The sequence below is a fragment of the Monodon monoceros genome, unplaced genomic scaffold (genome assembly GCF_005190385.1).
Source record: "Monodon monoceros isolate NGI ecotype Baffin Bay Population unplaced genomic scaffold, NGI_Narwhal_1 Super_Scaffold_10, whole genome shotgun sequence".
Classification (NCBI taxonomy): domain Eukaryota; kingdom Metazoa; phylum Chordata; class Mammalia; order Artiodactyla; family Monodontidae; genus Monodon; species Monodon monoceros.
Genome location: NW_021703766.1, coordinates 34,437,744 through 34,462,754, shown reverse-complemented (window position 1 = coordinate 34,462,754; position 25,011 = coordinate 34,437,744). Strand labels below are relative to the sequence as shown.

At 45.3% G+C, this 25,011-nt stretch overlaps 1 long non-coding RNA gene across 1 annotated transcript; it reads left to right on the top strand.

Moving 5' to 3' along the window:
- The first annotated feature begins 3,030 nt into the window (after positions 1-3,030).
- LOC114904193 lies at positions 3,031-5,315 on the top strand. The gene is made up of 3 exons (XR_003795896.1): positions 3,031-3,125; positions 3,363-3,590; positions 5,268-5,315. It is a non-coding gene; the product is annotated as an uncharacterized LOC114904193 (long non-coding RNA).
- The last annotated feature ends 19,696 nt before the right edge of the window (positions 5,316-25,011 follow it).

Genomic DNA, 25,011 nt, shown 5'->3' with positions numbered 1-25,011 from the left:
TTGGACTTCCAGCCTCTAGAACTGTAAGGGAATACATTTCTGCTATTTAAGCTACCTGGTCTGTAGTCTTTTGTTACAGCAGCCTCAGGAAACTAATACAAGCCCCTAAACCATAGCACTTTAAATATTGAATCTCCACGTGAGTGGAACTCTTGGTTAGCCTCTGGACCACAAATGCAACTCACCATTAGAAGGGTGAAAGGCTTTGTGGGAAGTGCCTGAAATACATTCCTTCATTTCCATGCTGGTGCCATCAGATCTTTGCACTGCTCTGTTATCCCTTCCTCATATTTGCATTTAATTGTGGATGCTCAGGGTCAAGGCCCAGAGAGGTTAATGACTCACTGAAAGTTGCACAGCGAGCAAGTAGAAGTTATTTGGCTCTCTCTCTCTCTCTCTCTCTCTGCAGTGGCCTCTCACATGGGTGGAGCAGGGACTCTCCCAAACAATTTGAAAAGCCCTCCCTGATCTGTGGTGGCACTAAAATACTACAAGAGTAAGTCACCACCTGGAGAGCCCTGGGAGGAGATGCAATAGGGTCTAAACCCTTGGCATGGATGGTTGCAACTGATTAACCACCTCAGCAGGCGGGAATAAAGTCCCGGGGAAAATGAACTGAGATGGGTGAGTTTTGAGGGTGCTGGAGGGAGAGAGAGGCAGGAGCTGCCGGGTTGGAACGTGGACCCCAACCTTGCAGAAGGTCATTGGCTGAAGGTGAGAAAACAGGAGCAGCGAAGCTGAAAAGCACCAAGGCACACTCACCTACTTCCCAGTTTGCTGGAGGAGGTCCTGGCATGGGGTTAATTACCCACTTTCCCAGCACTGTACCTGGAAACCTTCCCAGTCTGCACCTCTGTCAGGGCTGGGCAGCGCCCCTCCCCCGCAGGACAAATCCGAGGGAGGGCGGGGAGGCGGACCAGTGAACTCCTCTCACAGCGTTCTGCTGCCACAACAAACACCTGTCCCCCCCACCCCCTCCTGAACCATCTGGCCCAGAACCATCTGCTGGGGCAATGGGGTGTTCTGAATAGCTCCACAGCCCTTTGTCAGTTTGGATGTTTGACTCTCCACTTGTCTCAGCTAATAGGCTCCCAAAGATCCAGGGCTTCCCCATGGAGGCAGGAGGAGCTGGCTTGCATCTCCCAGGGTGAAGGATTTAGGAAAAGAACAGGCTCATTCAAGCTGTGCCTATTCCATTTTCTGCAGTGAATTAGGTGTTTTCCTACCTATGTTATCTCACTTAACTCCCCAAATAGCCCAGTGAGAAAAATGTCACTATCCCCATTTCGTGGATGAGAAAACTGAGGGTCTGAAAGTCACCATGATTAATTAAAGACCTAAAGCTCAAACCCAAACTCTGAGGTAAGCTTGTCCGGGTTCTCTTCTGATGCCTCTGTGAAGAGCTAGAGAGGAATTGCAGCAGGAAAAAAGATGCCCTCACAGGCCTGCCTCAAAATTCCTCCCACTGAGGGTACTGAGTGCCAGCTCCTGGGGGGCAGTGGTGCTCAAAAAATGAACACCCTGTCCCTCAGGCAGTCTCCTCACAACAGGGGGACCCACCGTTCATCACTGTGTTTATAATGAGGGAGTTTAAAAATGATGGCTTGTACACAAGTCACATCATAGCATATGTTTAATTTTTATTTATTTTTTATTTTTAATTGCATATTTTTTAAAAATCTAGAGCATTAAAAAAAACCCTACAGTCACCAATACATGATAAGTGGCATCATTCAGGTGTTGCTCCAACAAGTACTGAGAGATGGAAGCTCTTCTTGTTTTCCGCAGCAATACTCAGAACCATTCTTGGCATTTGTCTCTTTCATGTATCCAGTGAGCTCACCGAGAGACACACCACGTGCCCATGGAGACAGGAAGCAGAGGCAGAAGCGTGGTCAGCTCCTTCAGATGTCGTCATATCGTTTGATTCCAATGACGTGCTGGGCAAAAGCCACGGGCCTGGCGCAGGGGAGGTCCCCTGAGATGGGAGGACCACCTTCGTCTGGGCCCTGCTGTGTGACTGGTGATACTCCGGCGGCTTCTTACATTATCACCCACTCATTCCTTCAGTAACACTGTGATGTTAATGCCATTCTGCTCCATGGTACAGTTGAGGAAATGGCTGATTCCTCAGCTAGAGGTCACATGTCTGTCTAGTCAGTGATCAAAACAGGACTTGAGCCCATGCGGTCTGACTCCAGAGCCTGGGCACAGGATCTCTGTGCCGTCAAAGAGGCTGGCGGCTGGGAGGCCTCTGCAGCCTCAGGTGTGACTGACAAAGTCTCGTGGAGAACGTTGACTTTCCTCCCTCCAAACCAAGCTTTCACCTGTGGTTCTCAGCCGTGGCTGGGAGTTAGAATAACCCAGAAAGATTTGCTAAGCCTGGCCCTGAGCTTAGGGCTTCTGATTGTTGGGGGTGGGGTCTGCCCATTGGACTTGTTAAGGTCTCCCCAGGGTTGAGGACTGCTGTTCTAAAGGAAGGGTAAGGGTAGGGGGAGCATTCATTTCCTCAGCCAGGGGTAGGCCCTGCCTCACCCAGTTGCCCATGCAGGTGATGAATCTGTCAATTATCTTTAGTGAATTTTATACCTGGCCTAAGTCTCCGGTTTGGGTGTAGCCAGGACTAGGGGGGAGGGGTGGCTCATGGGTTGGGGGAGGACAGGGCACAAGGTGGGAGGGGCGATTGGGCAGGCAGCATGGGGCTGAAATTCAAGAGTTAATGCAAGTGTAGCAGCCAAGCCTCTGAAGGAAAGGGCTGTTGGTGCGGGGAGCAGATGTGGCGGATTTAATGGCTTAAGCGCCGCAAGCAGCTGCCAGCCGACTTGGCTGAGTTACAGGCCAGGATACCCCTTCCCCGGCCTGGCCCGTCCTTCCAGGGAGCCAGTTTTAGAGAAGAATGTGAACGCCCCAGGGCCTCGGAGTGAGGTGGGAACCGAGGTCAGCAGAGAGAGCTGGGTGGGCGTGGTGAGCCCAGCCCGGAGCTGATGTCAGTCCCCTGAGATTCCTGGTTCTGCCCATTCACTCTGTGAGGTTGGGTAAGACTCTGCCCTTTTCCAGCCTTGTCCACAAACTGACCAGAGGGACGCTGCCATCATTCCCAGTGCTGACCTCCTAGAACGCTCAAGGTGAGGCTGGAGGAGAGTGTGGGATTTCCATGGTGGCACCTGCAGGAACAGCCAAGGGCCGGGTTCAGCACAGAGGATGGCGAAGCAGTCAGTGTTATCATTCATAGCGATAATAATCGATAGGGTCTACTGAGCACATCCTGTGTGCCAGGCGCTGTGCTGAGGGCAGAACAGGTTTTACCTCGTTTATTCTTTGCACTCTGTGAGGTACTTAATGTCACTATCCCTGTTTTACAGATGAGAAGACTGAGGCTTGGGGATAGGCTACGTGGCAGAACTCTGACTCAAACTCAAGGTTGCCGGCCCTCCAGAGGCAAGCTCTTGGCACCCACCGTGGCTGCTTCCATGGTCAGAGGCTTGCACAGTGGTTGAGAGCCCAGACTGGGGACAGTCAGCCGGGGCTCAGATTCTGGTTCTGGCACTTCCTGGAGGAACCCTGTGGATTTCAAGCAGAATCGGGAAAATGTAAGTAATTAATGCTTAGTCCCAGGGTATGAAGTTGTTGGCTTTGTTGCTCCCAATCCATCTTCATCCTTGGGCAGGACAACATCCAAGTGTTGTCCTTTAGTTCACTGTGTCCCCAGGAATCACCAGAGACAATCCCACGAGCAGAGAAGAGTGGTGCGGGGCCGTTTGCCGCTGCGGCTGGAGAAGCCGTGAACAGGAGGACAGGGGCCCAGGGGCCCAGGTGTGTGGAGACAGTATACTGTATATTGTCTCAAAAACATGTATACTGTATATTGCCCCCAAAACATGTAACAGGAGCATGACACATGCCCCCAAACAATAAAACAATTGTGGACTGAGACCCACATCCTGCCCAGTGAGCTCAGTAAGTTAATGATCCCTAGGACATGCTCCTCTGCACACACTGAAAACAAAACTATAAGGAAAAGGTGACAGTATACTGTCTCCACACACCTGGGCCCATGGGCCCCTGTGGGGCGTGGGCCGGCTGCAGGAGCACACAGGGCCTGCCTTTCTTTTGTGCCCCTAAATCAGGCCCTTGCCCCGAGGGTGTCCAGGTCTGTGCTCGTTTGCTGGAGGCACATCCCGCCTTCCTGGAGGGGGGCCGTTGTGGCCCAAGAATGCATCGACCTGGGGGTGCAGTGGTCTGCGGTTAGCTAATACGAAAATAGATCTGTTTCCCAGCCCTTTTATTCCACACACAATGGATCACTGGCCGCTCTCGCTTTCTCTTTCCAACAACAATGATGCCATCAATACCCTCCCGGGGACATCTTTATTTGAAGGCTGGGAGGTATGAATTTTATCATTGCAGATAATCCTACCACTTACAAAATGTACTAAACAAAGTGAGCCACTCCAGCTGCCCACTAAGGCTGGTTTTCTAGAATCAAATGGGCTTTTATTTGCTGAGTCCTCCTCCTACCCGGCCCCCAGCTCTTCTTCACAGGTCTGAATGGCCCTCGCTGAAGCCTTTCCAGAAAGTTGTGAAACTTAATTTCAGCCCAGAAATGAGCCCTGTGTGGAAACGACGGGCTTTTTGAACTGCTCTTCTAGGGCACATCTTCGATTACCGTGTGCTGAACTTTGCTGCAAGTAACATCACTCGCCCTGAATTGAGTTATAAAATCTGAGGCTCAGAAGGGCCAGAGACATTGCCTAGTAACTACATTCTAATCGAACCTTGCATTTTACAGGTGGGAAAACTGAGGCCCAGACAAAAGAAGTGACCAGTCTAAAGTCACAAAACTAGCAGGTAGCAGAGAAAGGTCTTGCCCTGCACTTTCCTCTCCAACCTCAGTGTCTCCCAGACTGTGACATGTTCTACTGATGGTTCCCAGAGTGGTTTCAGGTGGCCTGTGGCATCAAATGGCATTAAGTTGTATTGATTTATCTAGAGAGAAAATTATTCTCTTTCAACTGATGACAGCGGGGAGAAAGGCTTAGTTTGGTACCTTAGGTACCTCTGTAACAGTATTTCTCTCTCTTTGTAACAATCACAGAGCAGACCTCTGCTTGAGACTAGGTAACAATATCTAGTGTGTATTTAATAACACTGTTCTGTTTCATTGTGTTTACTTTTAATGTTACCACCTAATACTGCTCATTTTCCACTCAGAGATTTTTAATGACTGTTTTAAAATAACTATTTTTGGGGCTTCCCTGGTGGCGCAGTGGTTAAGAATCCGCCTGCCAATGCAGAGGACATGAGCTCAAGCCCTGGTCCGGGGATATCCCACATGCCGCAGAGCAACTAAGCCCGTGTGCCACAACTACCGAGCCTGCACTCTAGAGCCCACGAGCCACAACTACTGAAGCCCGCGCGCCTACAGCCCGTGCTCTGCAACACGAGAAGCCACTGCAGTGAGAAGCCCATGCACCGTGATGAAGAGTAGCCCCCACTCGCCACAACTAAAGAAACCTGCGCGCAGCAACGAAGACCCAACGCAGCCAAAAATAAATAAATAAAAATAAAATAACTATTTTTCATAAATTAAAAAATAATGTTATTTAAGTTTTTTAAAGTGAGTTCATTTAAGTAATTAACAGTATAGGTGGTCTGTGGGTGTGGCAAAGCTCCTAAAGGCAGCAGTATGAATGGAAGTTTGGAAACTAACTACCACTTTGTACCTGGTACTTCCTATAAATGGCTTCAGGGCTGAAGTCCACTGGAAAGAATCTCCAGAAAAGGGTGCTGAACTTGAACTCATTTCTCTTGCCTGCATAATTCTATTGGACTTATTTTTTCTTCTTATTCCTGACGTTTTGCTCTACTAGAAGCAGGATCTTGCCCATTGCAGGTGCACATAAATAGAGGCTTGATGGTTACTGTGCTGGCCCGAAGGGCCTTGCTCAGACCCTCCCTGGCTGTGCTACCGTATGCAAGCCATTGCCCACCTACAGCTGACTCTGTCTTCAACTGCATGTGAGAAAACTCAGGCTGAATGAATCTTTTATATCTTTGCTTGTTTGTTTGTTTGTAACTGTGATATTGTCATGGGAGTTCCAGAGCCAGTCTGGAAGCATTCAAATCCTCTTTCTACGCCTTCTTAGCTATGTGCTCTTGGGCAAGTTCCCTAGCTTCTCCGGGCCTTGTTGTCTGTATCTCTAAATAAAGGATGGAGAGGTGAAGACAAGACGAGGGAATGCTGTGTGCATCTCAGACTCACCCAGGGGATTCAAGGGCCCCCAGGGCACCCGATGAGTTAATCAGGCAGGTGGGAGAGAACCCTAGGAAGCTGGCTGGTTATTCACACACTGGCTTATTTTGCCGTGGCCACCATTAACTTCCCTGAGGGTAAGGTCCCCACAGCACATCACAGCACAGCAAAGTACCCAGTGAGCATTGGGTAAATGAATTAACCGAGTCCAATTCAGATTGAATTGTATTGGATGGAGTGATTCTAATCATCCATCCATTCAGAAGATTCCTTTTCAGCATCTATGACATGACAGGTGGCATGGTTTCCTGTGCAAGAGAGCCAGCTCTGATGCCAGCCAGACAGAAAGGCTCACGGATCCACTACATCCTATGTGATCTTGAATAAGTTACTGAATGTCTCTGTTTTTCAGTTTCTTCATCTGTAAAATGGGTCTAATAGTAGTTATCTCATAGAGGGGTTGTGAGGAAAGGAGGAGATAAAGCATGAAAAGTTCCTTAGAAAAGTATGAGCACAGAGGGCATAATCAATACAATCCATGCTAGCCATTGTGGCCGTGGGCTGGTGCTAGGATGTAGTAGAGAGTCAAAAGGACACAGCCCTGCCATCATGGCAATTACTGTCTAGCAGGGGAAATGGACAAAAAACAAATAGAAAAAAAAAAATGCAGTTAGAAATTGTGGCAAGTGCTGTGCAGGGAACAAACGGGGTGTGTTCTGAGAGAGAATGATGCTGAGGGCTATTATACTTTTCAATCTTGGCATCAGGGCAAACCCGTCTGGGAAGAGACTATTTAAGTGAGACCTGAAGGATGAGATTGAATGAGCTACGTAAAGGAACGAACAGTGATTCAGACCAAGGGAGCAGCCTGTGAGAAGACCCTGGGCTGAGAACCAGGGCAAGAGTGATGTGCATGAGCCGTAGGTACCAGGGCCTCTCTCCCTGGAGTGTGCGGGAAAGGAAATTTTCTAAGGCCACACAAGAGTCTCCTTATTAGCTGGGATTATTAGCTGGGATCGACTCAATCACGTCAATTCAGAGGTGCCGTAACTGCACCTCTTTGGGAAGGACTCATTCATTCTGGTCTGCGGTGACCTGTCGTTGTCTACCTGGTGTGAGGCTGGAGAGAAGCTTCTTCCATCTGACAAGGCTCAGCTTCATAATTCTGCCATTTCGCTAAAGTCAGGAAGCAGCCCCCGTGGGGAGAGATGGAGCTACGTGAAAAGTGATGGTCCCCGGGGAGACCGAGGTTCTGGGGGCTACACAGACAGCCAGGCCAGGCCAGGCCAGGTGACCCGCCCAGTGAGTCAGGCACTGCTGAGCCCGACTGGCAACTGGTCTGTAGGGGGACATTTATGGTTCGAAGTTACGTCTCTATGTGTCAACATGTGAACAAGCCTCTGGTTTAAAACATGCTTATATATATATATATATATATATGTTACAAGGACAGAGTAAAGGGACAAAATAGGTGATTAAATGGCGAATCCCTCTAGGGGATTGTAAGTAAAGAAAAAAGTATGGGAGACCCCTGTAAGTTAATGACCGCTCAAGAAAGCAGGTTTGCTTAACCACAAAACCAAGCAGGCTTGTTTAGCAACAAAAACATGTAACAGGAGCATGACACATGCCCCCAAACAATAAAACAATTGTGGACTGAGACCCACATCCTGCCCAGTGAGCTCAGTAAGTTAATGATTCCTAGGACATGCTCCTCTGCACACACTAAAAACAAAACTATAAGGAAAAGGTGACAGTATACTGAAACCTGAGATGTTAGCATATTTTAGTACATGTTACTGCCTTTTTTGCTCATTTCCATATATATATATATGCTCTACTACAGGCAGACGACTCTATGTCACTTCAATCCTAACAGCTGGTGGCAGCTCGCTTGGCCTCCAGTGTCTCCAGTTTGTGTTTGAGCACCGCCCTGAAATTCTTCTGGGTTGAGGCCGGACTAAGACGAGCCCCAACTTGTGTGTAAGAACAGCTGATACTGATCCAGCACTTAGGACTCATCCAGAATACGTGTTTTCTTGGTCAGCCCTCACCACACTAAGTATTACAACTATCTCATGTTAAAGATGGGGCGACTGAGACACAGGAAGGTTGAGTAACCTGCCTGGGGTCCAACCGGCTGTCAGTGGCAGGGTCAGGAGACAAACCCATGCAAGCAGGCCTCCAGGCCCAGTTGTGTCACAGCAGGGCTGTGCTGGCCCCATGTTCACTGTGATCCCACTCTCCCCCTAGCCCAGACCCACGCCACCACCGCCCAGCCTGTGTGTTAGGAATGGCTTTCACAGCAGCCTCTCATTTCGAGTGAAATTTACCAGGCATGTAGAGCATCTAGTAACATGATTTTAAGGGCTAGTTTGGACTGACTTCTTATCTGCTCTGAAAACATTAAGAGAGTAGCAAGGTTTCAGGCAGCCTGACCGACTCATTTCTTAGATAAGAGCTGGGGTAGGGCCCTACGTCTCTGCATTAGAAATGCGGATTCCCAGAACTGCTGATTGAGAATCTGCTGTGAACAAGGTCCCCTGGTGATTCTATGCACTTCAAAGTTTGGTACGCTCTGGTGTAGGCCATTATTGATTCATTTATTATGAGCCCTACTGGGTGCTTATATCTGGGCTGAGAGATGAGGCACTGTGGTCTTCTGGGGCTGCATGGGAAGGGCTAAAAGGGAGCCAGGGTTGTGCCTGCTAGAGTTCTGAGAATGGTACCAGTGACTTCTAAACAGTCTGGGGCAGGATAAGGCAACAGAGACAGTGTCTGGAGGAAGTGAGCCAAGTGAGTCAGGTGAGGCAGTGGGGACTGGGGGTCTACGGCAGAGGGGAGCTGGCTTGGAAGCTATTAGGGACAGACAAGAAGCCCCCTGGCCTTGACTGGCCTTGGGCATGGATTCCAATCAGATTAGAGCTCCACCCTTATTTGCTGTAAAAAAAAAAAGAATTGAATCTCTGTGAAGTGTCTGGTCATATATTTGACTTTCAATATGTTATCATTGCAATTTGTTAGGAATTCAGCTATGTGTGAACCCCAGTACTGTACTTGGCCACTTGATCCCCACCTGCCCAGTGCCCACTGAAACTGTCCAGTGTAGACCCCGCCCGGTAGAACCCGCTCAGGGGAAGTTTGGGACATGCAAGTTCCCTTGACTTCCCCTCCCAGACACTCAGCACGGGGCAAGCTCCTCTCTTTGGCGCTCCTAATTCCATCATCAGTTTCGATGGCAATGATGCTAACATGGTAACGACACTTGCCTGTTTCCACAACCTTGTTAATTGTTAAATTGTGCAGAACCCGCAGGCCAAATATGTAGAGATATATTCTGCTCCTCTGGTGCTTTCTATGGCAACGCTGCAGGTCACGCTGGGAGTTTTCCTAGAGGTGGTTTGGAGGGGAGATGACTTGTCTCCCCACTTGACAACTTGTCTCAAATAGGGAGGCTGGGCCGGCTGGCTAGATGCAGAGAGGAAAGAGCTTGGGAGCTGCCTTTCAGGTCTAAAAAGGAGCTCTCTGGCACACCTCTCAAGACACTCCTGGGCGTACAGTACTGGTGCCTTTGCCACTGGTCAGGTTTCAATAAGCTAATTTTTTTTTTAATTCTGATTTTCAGCATTTTAATTTTCCTACCACATTCTAATGAAACCCCAACTCTTGCCATCAGAAACTTTAGTGAATGTTGAGTGTTTCTGCATTTCTGATGGCTGGGAAAGAACCAACCCAGATTTTAATTTCTGCCTGGTTGGATTTTCCAGCACTAATTCCTTCTTCCAGGATGGTTGGGTGTGGGAACACCTGATACTCAGAGAAGAGGAAGTAAATCCAACCTTTTAGATGGTTCTATCCCATATTTTGGGTGCCTGGGACCAGGCCTGAGAATACACACATGTTTCACACAATCTCATTTAAATGTTTGTCTAATAAGATAATTTATTCAACAAATATTTATTGAACACCTAACATGTGTCAAGGACTTTTCTAACCACTAAAGTGGTGAATATTCTAGTGGGGCATACAGGCCACAAACAAACTTAAAAAAAGAATGAATTGATAAGATTATTTCTGAAAGTAAATGGTGTTGTAAAGAAAATGAAACAAGACAAAGTATGTGAAAGCTTCTACTATACAGTTTGGCTCATAGCAACTGCCCAGCTTGGGCTGAATGAAATCAAACTTTTCAGTTCAAATGCGCATCCTCATGGCACGTGGAAAAGATAGTGAAATTTGGAATTTGTTGGCTTAAATTGGACTCTAGCTCTCTCCCTGAGCACCTATGTGCCTTCGGGCAAGTTACTTAGCTTCTCTGTGCCAAGTCCAAGGCTGGAACTAGGGTGTGGCAAGAGAGACACTTAAGGAGCAAAGTTTAAGGAGGAACGTGCTGTCAAGGTCCTGCAAATGTAGACTTGTCACTTGCACAACCCTGAGGGCAGTGCTTCCTTAAACTTTGCAGCCTCGGTGCCCCTCTTGCCTCAGCCCTGTCCTGGCCCTGGCCCCATATTTAAAGTGGGGGAAGAAATTACACCTATCTTCTAGGGTTGTTATAAGGTAAAGATCAACTGAGATAAGACAAGGAAAATGAGCCTGTCTTGCGAACTGGCGGCTCTTGGTGACCATGAGAAGGGAGTTGCCAGGATCAGGCTGTGCCAAAGTAGCAGGTGGGACTCAAGTCCAGCCACCTCGTCCTATTTCCCAGGGCTGGGACCTAGGAGAAAGTGGGAAAGCTTCCATTAGCTGTGTATTCTCATTAGCACCAAGATGTGCGCTCATTGTTGGGCTACCTATGTGCTGGGTAAGCTTCAGTACCATGGCCAGGGCAAAGCCCAGTGTGCATCTCTGGATGAGAGGATGCAGCCAAAACTGAGGGACCGGCAGACTCAGCACCTCGTGTAGAACCAGGTTTTCAGCCGTCCCCCGAGCAGATCAGGTAAAGCAGAGGGTCGGCCTCCAGAAAGCCAGCCCCATCCCTCCCCAGCCTCCCAACGGAATCCCCCACGAAGTCACCCTGCCATACGTGGTCCAGCATAGGGTTCCTAATGAAAAATGGCCGGGCTATTAGCGCTTTGCAAATTGAGGGTCCTTTCATTTATTACTGTGCTCTGCTAAAGATGAGCATTAATTTTTTCTCAAAGCGAATTCACTGGAAACAGACAGTTTAGAATTTATGCTTGTAATGATGGCTACATGGGCCATTAAGACCACCTCTAAGTGAGCTTAATTTGTAGCAGATAAATGTATATGTCTACATATTTTTCAACATAGTTTATGGTGCATCTTGCACAGCTGCGCCCAGCTGATTAAATCCTCACAAAATTTAAATAGGAAACCCATTACGTAGACAGTATTATAGCCATTCATCATGGAGGCAGTCTCAGGTTAACTCTTTCAGTGCCAGGGAGAAGTGGCAGGAATTTGGGGGGTTTTTGGTTGAGAATGCAGGGGCTTCCTGTTCTCCTGACCTCTTTGTTGCTTATACCTTCCTGAACTCTGGGGAAATTTCTGCCCTCCCTGGTGGGCTCAGGGTGAAGTTTTTAGCATGGGAGAAGAGACCCCAAGCTCACCTAGGCAGTTGGACCCTTGCTGTCTGGTTGCAGGGGTCTTCGCTGCCCCCACGGACAGAAAACACGTTAATTACACAGCCCTGGACAGAGCATCCAGGCCACAGCAGCCCCACCTTGGTTGCCTGGACCAGCCGCTGAACCTGCTTAAATCTCAGCTGGTCATACAAAAGCAGCAACAGATAATAGTGGCACATGAGTGACCAGAGCATGAGTTCCGGCCTCAGGTGGACGTGGGATTAAGTTCCAGCTGTGCTGCTGTTGGCAGGGTGCCACCCCAGGCACCATATCAGAGAGTTAAGTCATGCCAAGTGCTTAGCACAGTCCCTGGGACATCATCGACCTTCAACGAATAGACCCTTGTTATCATTATTGTTACTATTTGTAGCAGACACCGTCACTGCCCCAGTGACAGCCCCTTGGTACCCATCCTCCCCTACACACCTCTTGCAGGCACCTAAAGCTTTTTGCTTGAGGAAATTTACACAACAAGTAAATGATGGGGTTGGTAGGAATCCCAGTTTCTCTAAATTCAGGCTCTTTCCATGACTGCATTTTCAAGTGTTTTGTTTTGGAAGCAGTCATGTAGGCAGAATCCTTTGAGTACAATAAATATACGCCTGAACATTTTCATTAGGATCCTTTAGGTTCTTGTTCTAAATGTATTTTCAGGATGAGCGTTGAGGGGGGTGATTTAAAACAATGAGCACCTAATCAACATTTAATAAAGGTACCAATGTTTCTTGAGCCCTTTCAAGTTACTTAGACCTGAGTTCGAGTCTGTCTCTAATCCTTACCACCTGTGTGCTCTTGGACAAACTACTTAATATCTCTGAACCTCAGTTTCCTTCTCTGTAAGATGGAAACAGTATATACATAACCCTATGAATATTGTGATGGTGAAATGAACTGACCCATATGAAGCCTATAGGATTTGGCACTGGGGATAGAAAGATGCAAGGGTGCTGATGTCAACTTGCTTCCAGTTTGAAATAGACAACAGGCTCCAATACAGGGAAACAGATACAGTAAGATGCATTCAACAATTGAAATATATTCCCATTGTTACAAGAGAGGGTGATGCACTCTGTTTCTATAAGGGGTGATTGTCGGAGAAGGCTTCACACAGGTAGTAATGTCGGAGTTGAGCTGCTTCACAGGTGGGGAAGGAATGAAGTTTCCAGGCCAACAGAAAAAAGGAGGATATCCCGGGATTGGAAGCAACAGGTGCATAGCCGGGGAGAACAGGGAGTCTTTTAGGGCCTTTGGTCTTGCTAAAGAAAGCATCACCATCTTTGCAGGAAGGAGGGAGCATGGAGGGGGGCAGGTAGGCAGCCTTGGGACATTGAAGCTCCTTGTTTGCCATGATCTGAAGCTGAGACGTTATCCTGAAGTTAACAGGGAGTCTTTGGAAAGTTTTAATCAGGAGTGTGATGGGACTGAATTTGCATTTTCGAAGGATCTCCTTTGCAGCCATGCGGAGAACAGCTTGAAAGGGAGTAGGAGTGGTGACAGGGGGAGTGGTTAGGAAACAATGGCAGGTGTCTCATTAGACGAGGGGCTAGGACAGTGGGAATGGGAGTGGAGAGATTCTTCAGAAGTGGAATCATCAGATTTGATGACTGGTTAAATGTGGGGGTGAGAGAAGTGGCAAAGAGTATGTCGAATCTGTAGCTTGTTGCGAGCCAAGGCAAGAGGGTGACAGGATTTGGGGGGAGGGCAAGAAAATGGGACCAGTTGGGGGCATGCTGTGTTTTAGGCGCCTTCCAGGTAAATTTGAATTTCTCTTTATTGATCTCACTTCTAGCAAGGATCCCTTGGCCTGAAACAATACCTCCCAGGAGAAGAATTGACGGTTGGGTAATTTGTTCTAAAACCCCAGTGGATGATTGTTGGCACCCGACAAATCTCCTTCCTGTAAACTACTTTTCAATACGGTGAGGGCTCTGACTGTTTATTAACTCTGGGGTCACAAGGAAGCAGCATGCTTCAAAGCATGACGAGTTAAGGACAAAGCCGAGATGTGGGCCTGTCTCTCTCTGTGTCTTTAAAAGGAATCAAGTGAAATGTTCTAAATGTGCAATTTTACCTGTCAGAGTTACGGTTGTCATTGGTGGGTGCCCAGCTCTCAGAATCTGTGGTCCATTAGCACGTCACCCCTTTTCTAAAGAAGTGTATATGATTCCCTCTCCGGACACTGGTCAGGGGAGCAAGGGGAAATTTTCCTTTTCCTCTCTGATGTTATAAAATATTATTTTTTTATCTTGAATAAATGGGCACAAGGAGCAGACTCAAGGGAAGGGACACTAAAACTCAGGTACCCTGTATGTGCCGGGCGTCATGCTAATAACTTTATTACAGTTAGGAATGATGAGAGCAATAATAATCACCACCATTTAATGTTTATTCTTGGTCAGCACTGTGCATTATCTCATTTAATACTTTCAACAACTCTTTCAAGCAGATCCTATGATTATCCCCATTTTACAGACGAGAAAACTGAGGTGGGACTGATTAACCAACAAGTTCGGTAAGTGGCAGAGAAGGGATTCAAATTCAGGACCTATTGACACTGAAGCTGTGTCTTGACGTCTATACCATGACCACAGGCTCTCTACAAACCTTTTGACTGCCTGAGTCCCGTGTGTGCCATCACTGCACCCCTCTTATCGCCCTCACTAGGCACTGGCTGAGGCACAGCTCTCATGCTGCAGCAAACTGCACAGAGTAGGTGCTTATTAAATATCTACTGGGCTGGAGTGATCCATGCTCCCTCTGCCTCTCTACACTTGCCTGGCTCTCCCTCCTGCCTAGAAGGCCACTTTTTTCCTCTTTCACTATTGTTTATCTGTCCTTTTTTTTGAAGCTTAGCCCAGTTTCACCTCCTGCAGTAAGTGCCCCTTGATTAATTTCTTTGTCTGGTCCCTCTGGGCACCTCAGCCCAGACTGCTCAACTACCACATCCTTTATACTGGTCTAACTTGGCTTCTTCAATCCCTGAGTGTGTGTGTGTGTGTGTGTCTGTCTGTCTGTCTGTGTGTCTGTCTGTGTGTCCTTGAGTGGATGCCCTACTGTGACAGACAATTGGGCATCCCATTATCTGGCTATTTTATCTCAGTCAAAACCTATCTGTTTTTTGCCATATACCAACTGTGTGATCAAATTAAAACTTTTTGCAATCAATTTTCTCATCTGCAAAATGGGGGTAATAGTAGCACCCACCTGAGAGGATTATTTTGAAGCTTAAAAGAGATAGTGCATGGACAGCTCTTAGGACATCGCTCGGCACTAAGTAGGTGCTTAATAAATGGTAGCTATTATCATCATATGATCAACAAGTAGGTATAGAGTAAGTACAGGTTGATAATAAGTACCACCCCTCACATGTGCACCATACTTGACAGTTTTTGAAGAGTGTCTCCATTCATTGCCTCTTTTGATCCATATGACCACATTGAGGGACAGAAGGAGAGAGAGGGAGAGATGGACAGAAGGAGAGAGGAAAGAGTTTATCACCACCTTGTTAGGGCTGGGAGGAAACTCGGGGCTATCCTGGGGTTTTCATGGATGGGCTCTAGAAGTTTCATGAACCCCTAAAATTAAATGTGCATTATTTATGCATGTATGTTTATGTGTTTTCTTCTGGGGAGAGGACCCCATTGCTTCATTAGATTCTCAAAGGTGCCACAGCTCCCCCAAAGGCTTAGGACAATTGGTCTAATCCAACTGTTCATATATTATACATGGACAGACTGGGTCCCAGAGAGGAGAAGGGACACACCCTAGCGAGTTAGGCAGAGAGGGGCACTGGGGTCCTGGCTCCAGGCCAAGGCTCCATCTACCGCCCAGACTCAGCCTTGCCTAGGTGGTGTCAGGTGGGGACAGCCGGAAGCCTTAATGAGGGCAGCTTGGCTGAGGACATCACAGCAGCAGGAGATGAGAACTTCATTCAGGGCAGGGGACCCGGAGCCCATTAGAACCTGCTTATTGTGGGAGGTGGATGCTAATTGCACTGCCAGGGAGTCATTGACTGACCGTTGGGGCCACAGTGATGAGCTCACTGCAAAAACTCCGGAGCTGCTGATGACTTTGGGAAAGTAGAGCAAGAGGACCCGGGCCTGGTACAGGGCCTGCTCGCCAAGCAAAGGTCAGCTCACAGCTTTTATTTATTTTTGTCATTTATTTGTGTCACTTATTTTTCTTTACTTGTGGGTGTGTGTGTTTGTGTGTTTGCGGAGAGAGAGAGGAAGAGGGGGAGTGGGGAGCATTCATTAAAGACCACATGCACACGTGCATACACACTCACACACATTCACACTGGAATTTGGATATTAAGGAATTGAGCTTCTTTCTAAGAAAAGCCTCCCACCTGAAGAGTCAAGTGTGGTTCCTGGCAGAAAGGAGCCTTTAGGGGCCCCTTGGAAGGGTTTCAAATCCCTTAGGTATTATGATAATGACCATACAATAAAAATAACCTTTAAATGCAGACGACACATTTCCAAAGTTCTTGCTAATATATTTTCCCACTTGAAGTCTCAAACAACCCAGGGAGGATGGTGCATGTTTAATATTTATATCACATTCAGATAGCTTGATTTATTTGCCATTTTAGTGTGATTTTTATGGTCACAAACGTGGCAACTAAATACTAACATGGCTGTAGATTTTTAAAATTTTATTTGTATGTATATCACACAAAGGTATTAAAGGTTTTTAATTGGCTATTGATTTGGACTTCGTGAAAAAGATTGTGTGCACATATTCAGAAAATTAAAATGCAAGAGTGTGTGGTGTGTTTGTGTTTTATTTACACATGGCCAAAAGTTTAACCAGTAAAAAAGAATGTCAAATCAAAAGTGGAAAACTGTTCTCCAGCTTCCTAAGAAAGACCCAGTCTCTGGAGGTTTGATTAGCCTCAGTCCCAGAGAGGGTAAGCGGTTAGCTTCGAGTCACACAGCTGGACCGAGGGTGCTGAGACCCCACTTCTGACTACAGGTGCAGCCTCTGTTCGCATTCACAGATTTTCTTTTTTTTTTTTAACATCTTTATTGGAGTATAATTGCTTTACAATGGTGTGTTAGTTTCTGCTTTACAACAAAATGAATCAGTTATATATATACATATGTTCCCATATCTCTTCCCTCTTGCGTCTCCCTCCCTGCCTCCATCCCTATCCCACCCCTCCAGGTGGTCACAAAGCTATGCGGCTGCTTCCCACTAGCTATCTACCTTACGTTTGATAGCGTATATATGTCCATGCCTCTCCACAGATTTTCTTAACCTACGGTTCAGGGTAAGCATGAACCAACTGAAACAGCCTGGTCTGGGTTCAACCCCAGCAAAGTACAGGTACGATTCTCTGTGGACCTGTTGTGTATGCATTTTACTGTGGAAATGGCTCACATCACTTTTAAAACCAGATCTTCAAAGGAAATCTTAAACAACTAGGAAGATTGAGAGCCATAGCATTAGAGGTAGCCACTCTGGAAATATAAGTAATAGTTGTCAGTGTTATAGTTGTCATTCTTAATCAGGGATTTAATAAGAATGTTTTTGTAAAGCTGTTTTTTAGTTTAGGTTTGGAGAATGCTTTGATGCTCCTAGCTAATTCTGAGCCAGTGGTTGTCAAGCGCGATGCCTGGATCAGCATCAGCAGCCCTTGGGCACTCCTTAGAAATGCAGATTCTTAGGCCTCACTCCAGACCTACAGGGTGGGAAACTCTGTGGGGGAAACCCAGCCACCTGGGGTCTAACAGGCCCTCCAGGTGACTCTGACCTTCACTAGTGTTTGCAGGCCACTGTTCTAGGTCATTCATTTTGGAAAAAGCTAGGCTTCTAGTTTGAAATGGTTCCCGGTGTTTCTAAAAAATCACCTGGGTTTAGGATTCAGTTTAAAAAGGAAGGTTTTTATTCAGGATTCAACAAATCAGTGCAGCTAGTTTAAATTTGAGGTCAGTGCTCAGGCTGGCTCTGGTCCGGCTGCGCTCCTTTCCCCATCACTCTTGAAGTTACAAATCACCTCTGAAATAACCTCCCCCTCCCCGCCTCTCCATCAGCAGCTTGCTGGAAGGTGAGCCAAGGGTGCTCAGAAAGTTGCAGAACATAGTCCAGACACTCCACCAGGGCCAGAGGTGGAGAGCTCAGCGGGAACAAACCACCTCCTAGATAGACTTGCACGGCTATGCTGAGTCCTGCTAAGCTGTGGCCCAGCTGAGTGCCTGGCAGCAGGCTGAGAAGACCTCCCTCTTGTTGTACGGCTGTTGTCAGCGGAGCCTTCTATGCCACCCGTCCCCGTGGATGAAACTAACACAGAAGCACACATGGCTCCCATCAGGCTTCTCCGCAGTCTCCTCCTCATGTGAGTCTGGTCCTCCAGCCCAGTCCAGTTCTCTTCTCATTCACCTGTTGCCTTCCAAACCTCTTTGGAGACCCAGTTCAGAGTTTACCTCTTCCAAGAAACCTTCCCAGATTTCTCCAGCCCATCTCCCTTCTCTAAGTGCCTGTTCACATCACCAGTATCTCATGATTTGGGGCTTCATGGCTTTCTTTTCATTGTGGGTCTGGGTTCATCAATTTCCACTTGTTGCTTTAGTTAAATCACGCCTGCCAACTCAGCCCTTCAATCAAACACATTTTGAATATCTTCAGGCCCTGTGCTCAAGACTAGGAACGATTCAGAGCCAGCACTCCCTTCCAGGGTCTCGCAGATTGATAAAAATAACAGCAGCCACTATCCCCACCACAACCTTGCTAAGCCCGTTAAAGCATCATCTGTTCACACCCACAATCTGAAATGACCTTCTCTCCTCGTTCGTTGACCTCTTTACTTACTGTCCCCTCCAACAACAGTGAGGCTAACACTGGAGTAGAATTGCTGGGTCACAGAGTAAGGGTAGAGGTAGTTTGATAGAAAACTGCCAAAGTTTTCCAAAGATCTTGTGCCATTTTGCACACACACACCAGCCAAACAGGACAGTTTCCATTGCCTCGCACTGTTTTCAACACTTGGTGATGACAGGTTTTCTAATGTTATAAAATCGTGAGTATGGAGTAGAATCTCACTAGAATCGTAATTTGAATTTCCCTGATGACAAATGGTGTTGAACATCTTTTCATGAGCTTATGAGCTTATTGGTCATTCTCAGGGTGTTATATTTCTTTTAACTATTGAGTTCTAGGGGAAAAAATTACATTTATAATGCAAGTCCTTTGTCAGATATACAAATAACTTTACCTCATATGTGCTTTGCCTTTTCTTTCTCTTTGTGATGACTGTTGATAAGCAGACATTTTAAATTCTGATGAAGTCCAATTTGCCAATTTTTTTCTTTTTTTAATCGTTTGCGCTTTTAAGGCCCTCGCTAAGAAATCTTTGCCTACCTCAAGGCCATGAAGATCTTCTCATACGTTTTCTTCTAAAAGCTTAGAGCTTTAGAGTTTTGACATTTACATTTATGCCTTTGATTGAGTATAAACTGAATTTCTGTATAGTATGAGATAGGGCTGAAGTTAAAATTTTCCCATACAGTTATCTATTTGTTCCAGTACCATTTGTTGGAGTCCCTCCTTTCAGTGGTCTGAAACAGGAGTCCCTGTTTTGGTACTTTTATGAAAAATCAATTAACCATAGATGTATGGCTCTATCTCTAAACTCTCAATTCTGTTTCATTGTTCCATTATCTAGTCTTATGCCAATATCACACTGGTTTTTTTCTGTAGCTTTTTAGTAATTCTTTAGATCAGGTAGTGTGAGTCCTCCAATTTTGTTCTTTTTCATATTTGACTTAGTACTTAGGTCCTTTGCACTGTACAATAATCACAATAGACTATTTTCTATTTTTTTCTGTTTCCCTTCGACCTGAAGAATTACATATAAATAAAAATCTACAGTATATAGTCTTTGTGTAAAGACTTTTTTGTTTTTGCTCAGCTTTTTGATAGTCATCCATGTTTTTGTATGTATTAGGACTTTGTTCACTTTTATTGCTGTGTATTATTCCATTGTTGAAGATACCTCAGTATTTTTAGCCATTCAAAAATACTGTCCAAAGAATGCTCAACATCATTAATCAGTAGAGAAATGCAAATCAAAACTACGATGAGATATCATCTCACACCGGTCGGAATGGCCATCATCAAAAAATCTACGGGGGCTTCCCTGGTGGCGCAGTGGTTGAGAGTCCGCTTGCCGATGCAGGGGACACGGGTTTGTGCCCCGGTCTGGGAGGATCCCACATGCCGCGGGGCAGCTGGGCCACGGCCACTGGGCCTGCGCGTCCGGAGCCTGTGCTCCGCAGCGGGAGAGGCCGCAGCAGTGAGAGGCGTGGCGCCAAAAAAAAAAATCTATGAACAATAAATGCTGGAGAGGGTGTGGAGAAAAGAGAACCCTCTTGCACTGTTGGTGGGGATGTAAATTGATACAGCCACTATGGAGAACAGTATGGAGTTTCCTTAGAAAACGAAAAATAGAACTACCATATGACCCAGCAATCCCACTACTGCGCATACATCCTGAGAAAACCATAATTCAAAAAGAGTCATGTACCAAAATGTTCATTGCAGTTCTATTTACAATAGCCAGGACATGGAAGCAACCTAAGTGTCCATCAACAGATGAATGGATAAAGAAGATGTGGCACATATATATACAATGGAATATTACTCAGCCATAAAAAGGAACGAAACTGAGTTATTTGTAGTGAGGTGGTTCAACCTAGAGTCTGTCATACAGAGTGAAGTAAGTCAGAAACAGAAAAACAAATACCATATGCTAACACATATATATGGAATCTAAAAAAAAAGAAAGAAAAAGAAAGTGGTCAGAAGAACCTAAGGGCAAGACAGGAATAAAGATGCAGACCTACTAGAGAATGGATTTGAGGATAGGGGGAGGGGGCAGGGTAAGATGGGATGAAGTGAGAGAGTGGCATGGACATATATACACTACCAAACGTAAAATAGATAGCTAGTGGGAAGCAGCCGCATAGCACAGGGAGATCAGCTCGGTGCTTTGTGACCACCTAGAGGGGTGGGATAGAGAGGGTGGGAGGGAGGGAGACGCAAGAAGGAAGAGATATGGGGACGTACGTATATGTATAACCGATTCACTTTGTTATAAAGCAGAAACTGACACACCATTGTAAAGCAATTATACTCTAATAAAGATGTTAAAAAATAAAAAATTTAAAAAAGAGTGAGTACAACTTTAAAAAATATTTAAAATGGTAAAATTAATATAACAACAACAAAAATATACTGTCCATTATCCAGGTGTCTAATGGACACCTAAGCTGTTTTCCAGTTTTTGGATATTATGAATAAAGCTGCTATGAATTTTCTTATACAAATCTTTGCGTATGTGTGTGTGCGTGTGTGTGTATGTTTGTTTTCTTTCTCTTCGGTAAATAACCAGGAATAGAATTACTTGGTCACGGTGTTTGTTTAATTTTAGAACATTTTTCCAAGTGGTTGTGCTATTTTATATTCCCGCCAACAGTGTATGAGAGTCCTGATTGTGCCATATGTTTTCCAACCCTGAGTGCTATCACTCTTTATTGTATGTATTTTAGACATTTTGGTTTTAATTTTCATTTCCCTGATGACCAAAAATGGTGAGCATTTTATGTGCTAATTATCCAGTTATATATCTCCTTTAGTGAAATGTCTGTTCAAATATTTTGCTTATTTTTTTAATTTTGGGTTTTTTAAAAAAATAATTAAGTTATATGCATTCTTTTTATATTTTGGATACCAGTGCTTTGTGAAATATATTTTTTCAGATTTCTTTTTTCCAAATCTGTGGCTTGCCTATTCATCTATTTAATGGTGTTGTTTGAGGACAAAACGTTTTAGTTTTGATGACATCCACTTCATCATTTTTAATTTTATAATTATTGTCCTTTGCTGTTATGTACCACTTAAGAAACCTTAGCTTACCCAAAATGTTTTCTATCTTCTTTCAGGTGTTAGATTGTATGTTTAAATATGGTTCATCTCAAGTTGATTTTTGTATATGGTACAAGGTTCTTTTTTCCTCGTATTGCTAATCCAGTTGTTTCAATACCATTTGCTGACAAAGACATTGAATAATCTTGATACATTTGTCTCAAGACAATTAACTGTTTAAGTAGTGCTTGTTCATTTCTAAAACACTCATTTCGCTCTCTGTTCTTCACAGTGAATAATTTCTATTGATCTATCTTCATGTTTCACGACCCTTATTCCCTTGTCAACACCATCTAGGGAATTTTTCATGACAAATACTGTAACTCTTAGTTGTGTAATTTCTATTTGATTATTTTTCATAGTTTCCATTTCTCTGCTGAAATTCTCCATTTCTTTGCTCATTATATCCATCTATTCTTTTGGGGGTTTGAGCATACTTATGATAACTGGTTTAGAGTCCTTTGGTTAATTTTAATACCTCTGCCATTTAAGAGTCCGTTTCTATTGATTACCAGTTTCCTTTTTTCCAGTTTTATTGAGATATAATTTATATATCACATTGTATAAGTTTAAGGTGTACAACATAATGATCTAATATATGTATATATTACAAAATGGTTACCACAGTAAGTTTAGTTAACATCCGTTACCTCACATAGTTACAAATTCTTTTTTTCTTTTGATGAGAACTTTTGAGATCTATTCTCTTGGCAACTTTCAGATATACAGTACAGTATTGGTAAGTATCTGACTACCAATTTCTTGATTATGGGTCACCCTTTCCTGCTTTGCTTGCCTAGTAATGTTTTCTTGTATGCTGGATACTGTGGATGATATCACTTAGGGAGGCTGGATTACATTGTTTTCCTTTAAAGCCTGTGAAATATTGAAGACGTTTAAATTACTGGTGAATCCTCTTGATCCTATTTGGCTTTGTTTTACTTTTTGTTAGGATCAGTCTATTTCAATTTCATCATTAGTCACGAGATGTGGCCCTGACTCTAGGGCAGTGGTTCTCAAGTGAGGGTCATTTTCACCCAAGGGGACAACTTGCAATGTCTAGAGACATTCTGAGTTGTCACAAGTCGGGGTGGATGTCATTGGAATCCAATGGGTAGAGGTCAGGATTGCTGCTAAACATCCTAGTGCACAGGGTAGCTCCCACAATGAAGGGTTATCTGTTCTAAATGTGAGTAGTGCCGAGATTGAGAAATCCTGCTCTAAGGTGTGGTCCTTACCTCAGTATATGACCTTTCTGCAGTCTTAACTGAGATGCACACTAGGGCTTCTCTATTCTAGCTGAGCTGGAGCTCCCAACCCTGCAGAGCCTCTGGCATTTCCACCTAGTTCTCAGGCTCTTAGCAGCTGCTCTCTAATAGGCTTCACCAAGTCTTGCTCTGGACTCTCCAAGCCCAGGCTTCACCCAAGACCCCACAGGACATGCCCACACTGACTTCTGGGGTCTTTCCTCACCACAGCTCTCCTCTCCAGTGTCTACCCAACAAATTCCAGCCACTTCATCAGCCCAAACTCCAAACTCTGCTCAGCTCAATCAGACCACTGGGATCTGCTTGCGTTCCCCCTCCCTCTGTTTCACTTTGAAAAGCACTCCAGGTCAAAAGCCAGGACAAGCACAGGTCTCTTCTTCTTGAGTGTTTCCCTTCTCTCAAGAATCACAAGTCTGTACTTTTGTCTGGTGCCAGGAAACAGTTGCCTCATTTATTTTGTTCATTTCAATTTCGATGATGGAGAGAAGGCTGGTAAGGTATTCAGGGAGTTTTTACAAACACAGCTTCCCTTAGCCCCATCCTGAGTGACTGTGACTCATTGATCCAGGTTGGGACCTGGGGGTTTTATTTTAAAAATCCTAGGAAGATGCTGATTCAACACCTAGTTTGGGACTCGCCATTCTAAGACCCAGGGGTCACATGGGGCAGGAAAGGCATTTTTCCTCTCTCTAGGATCCTCAATGCCTTCCACTGGGCTGAAAAGGATTGCACTATAGATTTGCTACTTTAAATGTGTGTGTGGCTGTGTGCTCCTTTCACAAGCAACACAGTGTACACACAGTAGCCACATAGCCTGAGAGAAGACTTCATCCAAGGTTGAGGTATCCTCAGCCCTTCATTCCTCTGGGTCTTCCCTTTTGGGAGCAGATTCCAGGAGCTATGTGCTCATCTGCTCTGTGTCTGGGGACGCTGAGGCCTCTGAGGTTCTTTCCCTGATGTGTCTCCTACAACCGTCAATGCTTCTCCGAGGGCTCCTGGGACCCAGATCTGAGATAGAGCAGATATTTGCAGGTTTACTGTTTGCTTACTTCACAGTTAATGGTAATTTATGAGTTTTAATCATTATGCCACACAGGGAAAATACGACTGGGAGTCATTTCAATAAGGAAATCCATCTATTTTTATACCTTGGCCCTTATCTCTGTAGCTTCCTCTCCAAATGATCTGTTCCAAAAGCCTCATTAAATGTTTAGAGAGGAGAAGTTCTCAGACATCCTCTCCTCCTTACTTCAAACAGGCACCCCCAAAAGCTGAGGTCCAAGCTATCCAGAAATTCCAACAAGGGTAGGTTTCTGTAGCCCTATATTCAGGAGAACTCTGCAGAATTAATCTGGATTAATGCATTCAATACCGAAGTATTATATGGGGCCAGGGCAGGATTTTATAAACATATTTTACTCACTATTCATACTCAGTCCTTGTTTTCTTCACTCATTTATCAACCTATTAATTTATTTTTATGTAAAGCCATGCACACACCACAAAACAAATATTGATCCTTACTCTGTGCTAGACACTGTCTCTGACCCCAAGAACCTGGAGATTGATAAGTGTTCATTTATTCACTCATTTATTCCATAAATACTCAGTGAGCACCTACTATGTGCCAGGTACCTTGCTTGGCATCAGGGACCCAGTGGCAAAGAAGGTAAAGAAGGTTACTGTCCTCATAGCTCATTTGTAAATTGGGGAGAATGCAAATAAACAAGTTAATAAAATAAGATCATGTTCAAAATACTAAGTGCTATGAAGGAAATAAGCAGGTCAAAGGAAGGGAGTATGGTCAGGGCAATCAGGGAAGACTTCTCTGTGGAGGTGACAGTTGAGCTGAGACCTAAATGACAATAACCAACTGTGCGAAGAATTAGATGCAGAATGTTCCAGGCAAAGGAAAATTCAGATGCAAAGCCCCCAAGAAATACACTGTGGCTAGAACACTGGATGAAACAGAAGAGTG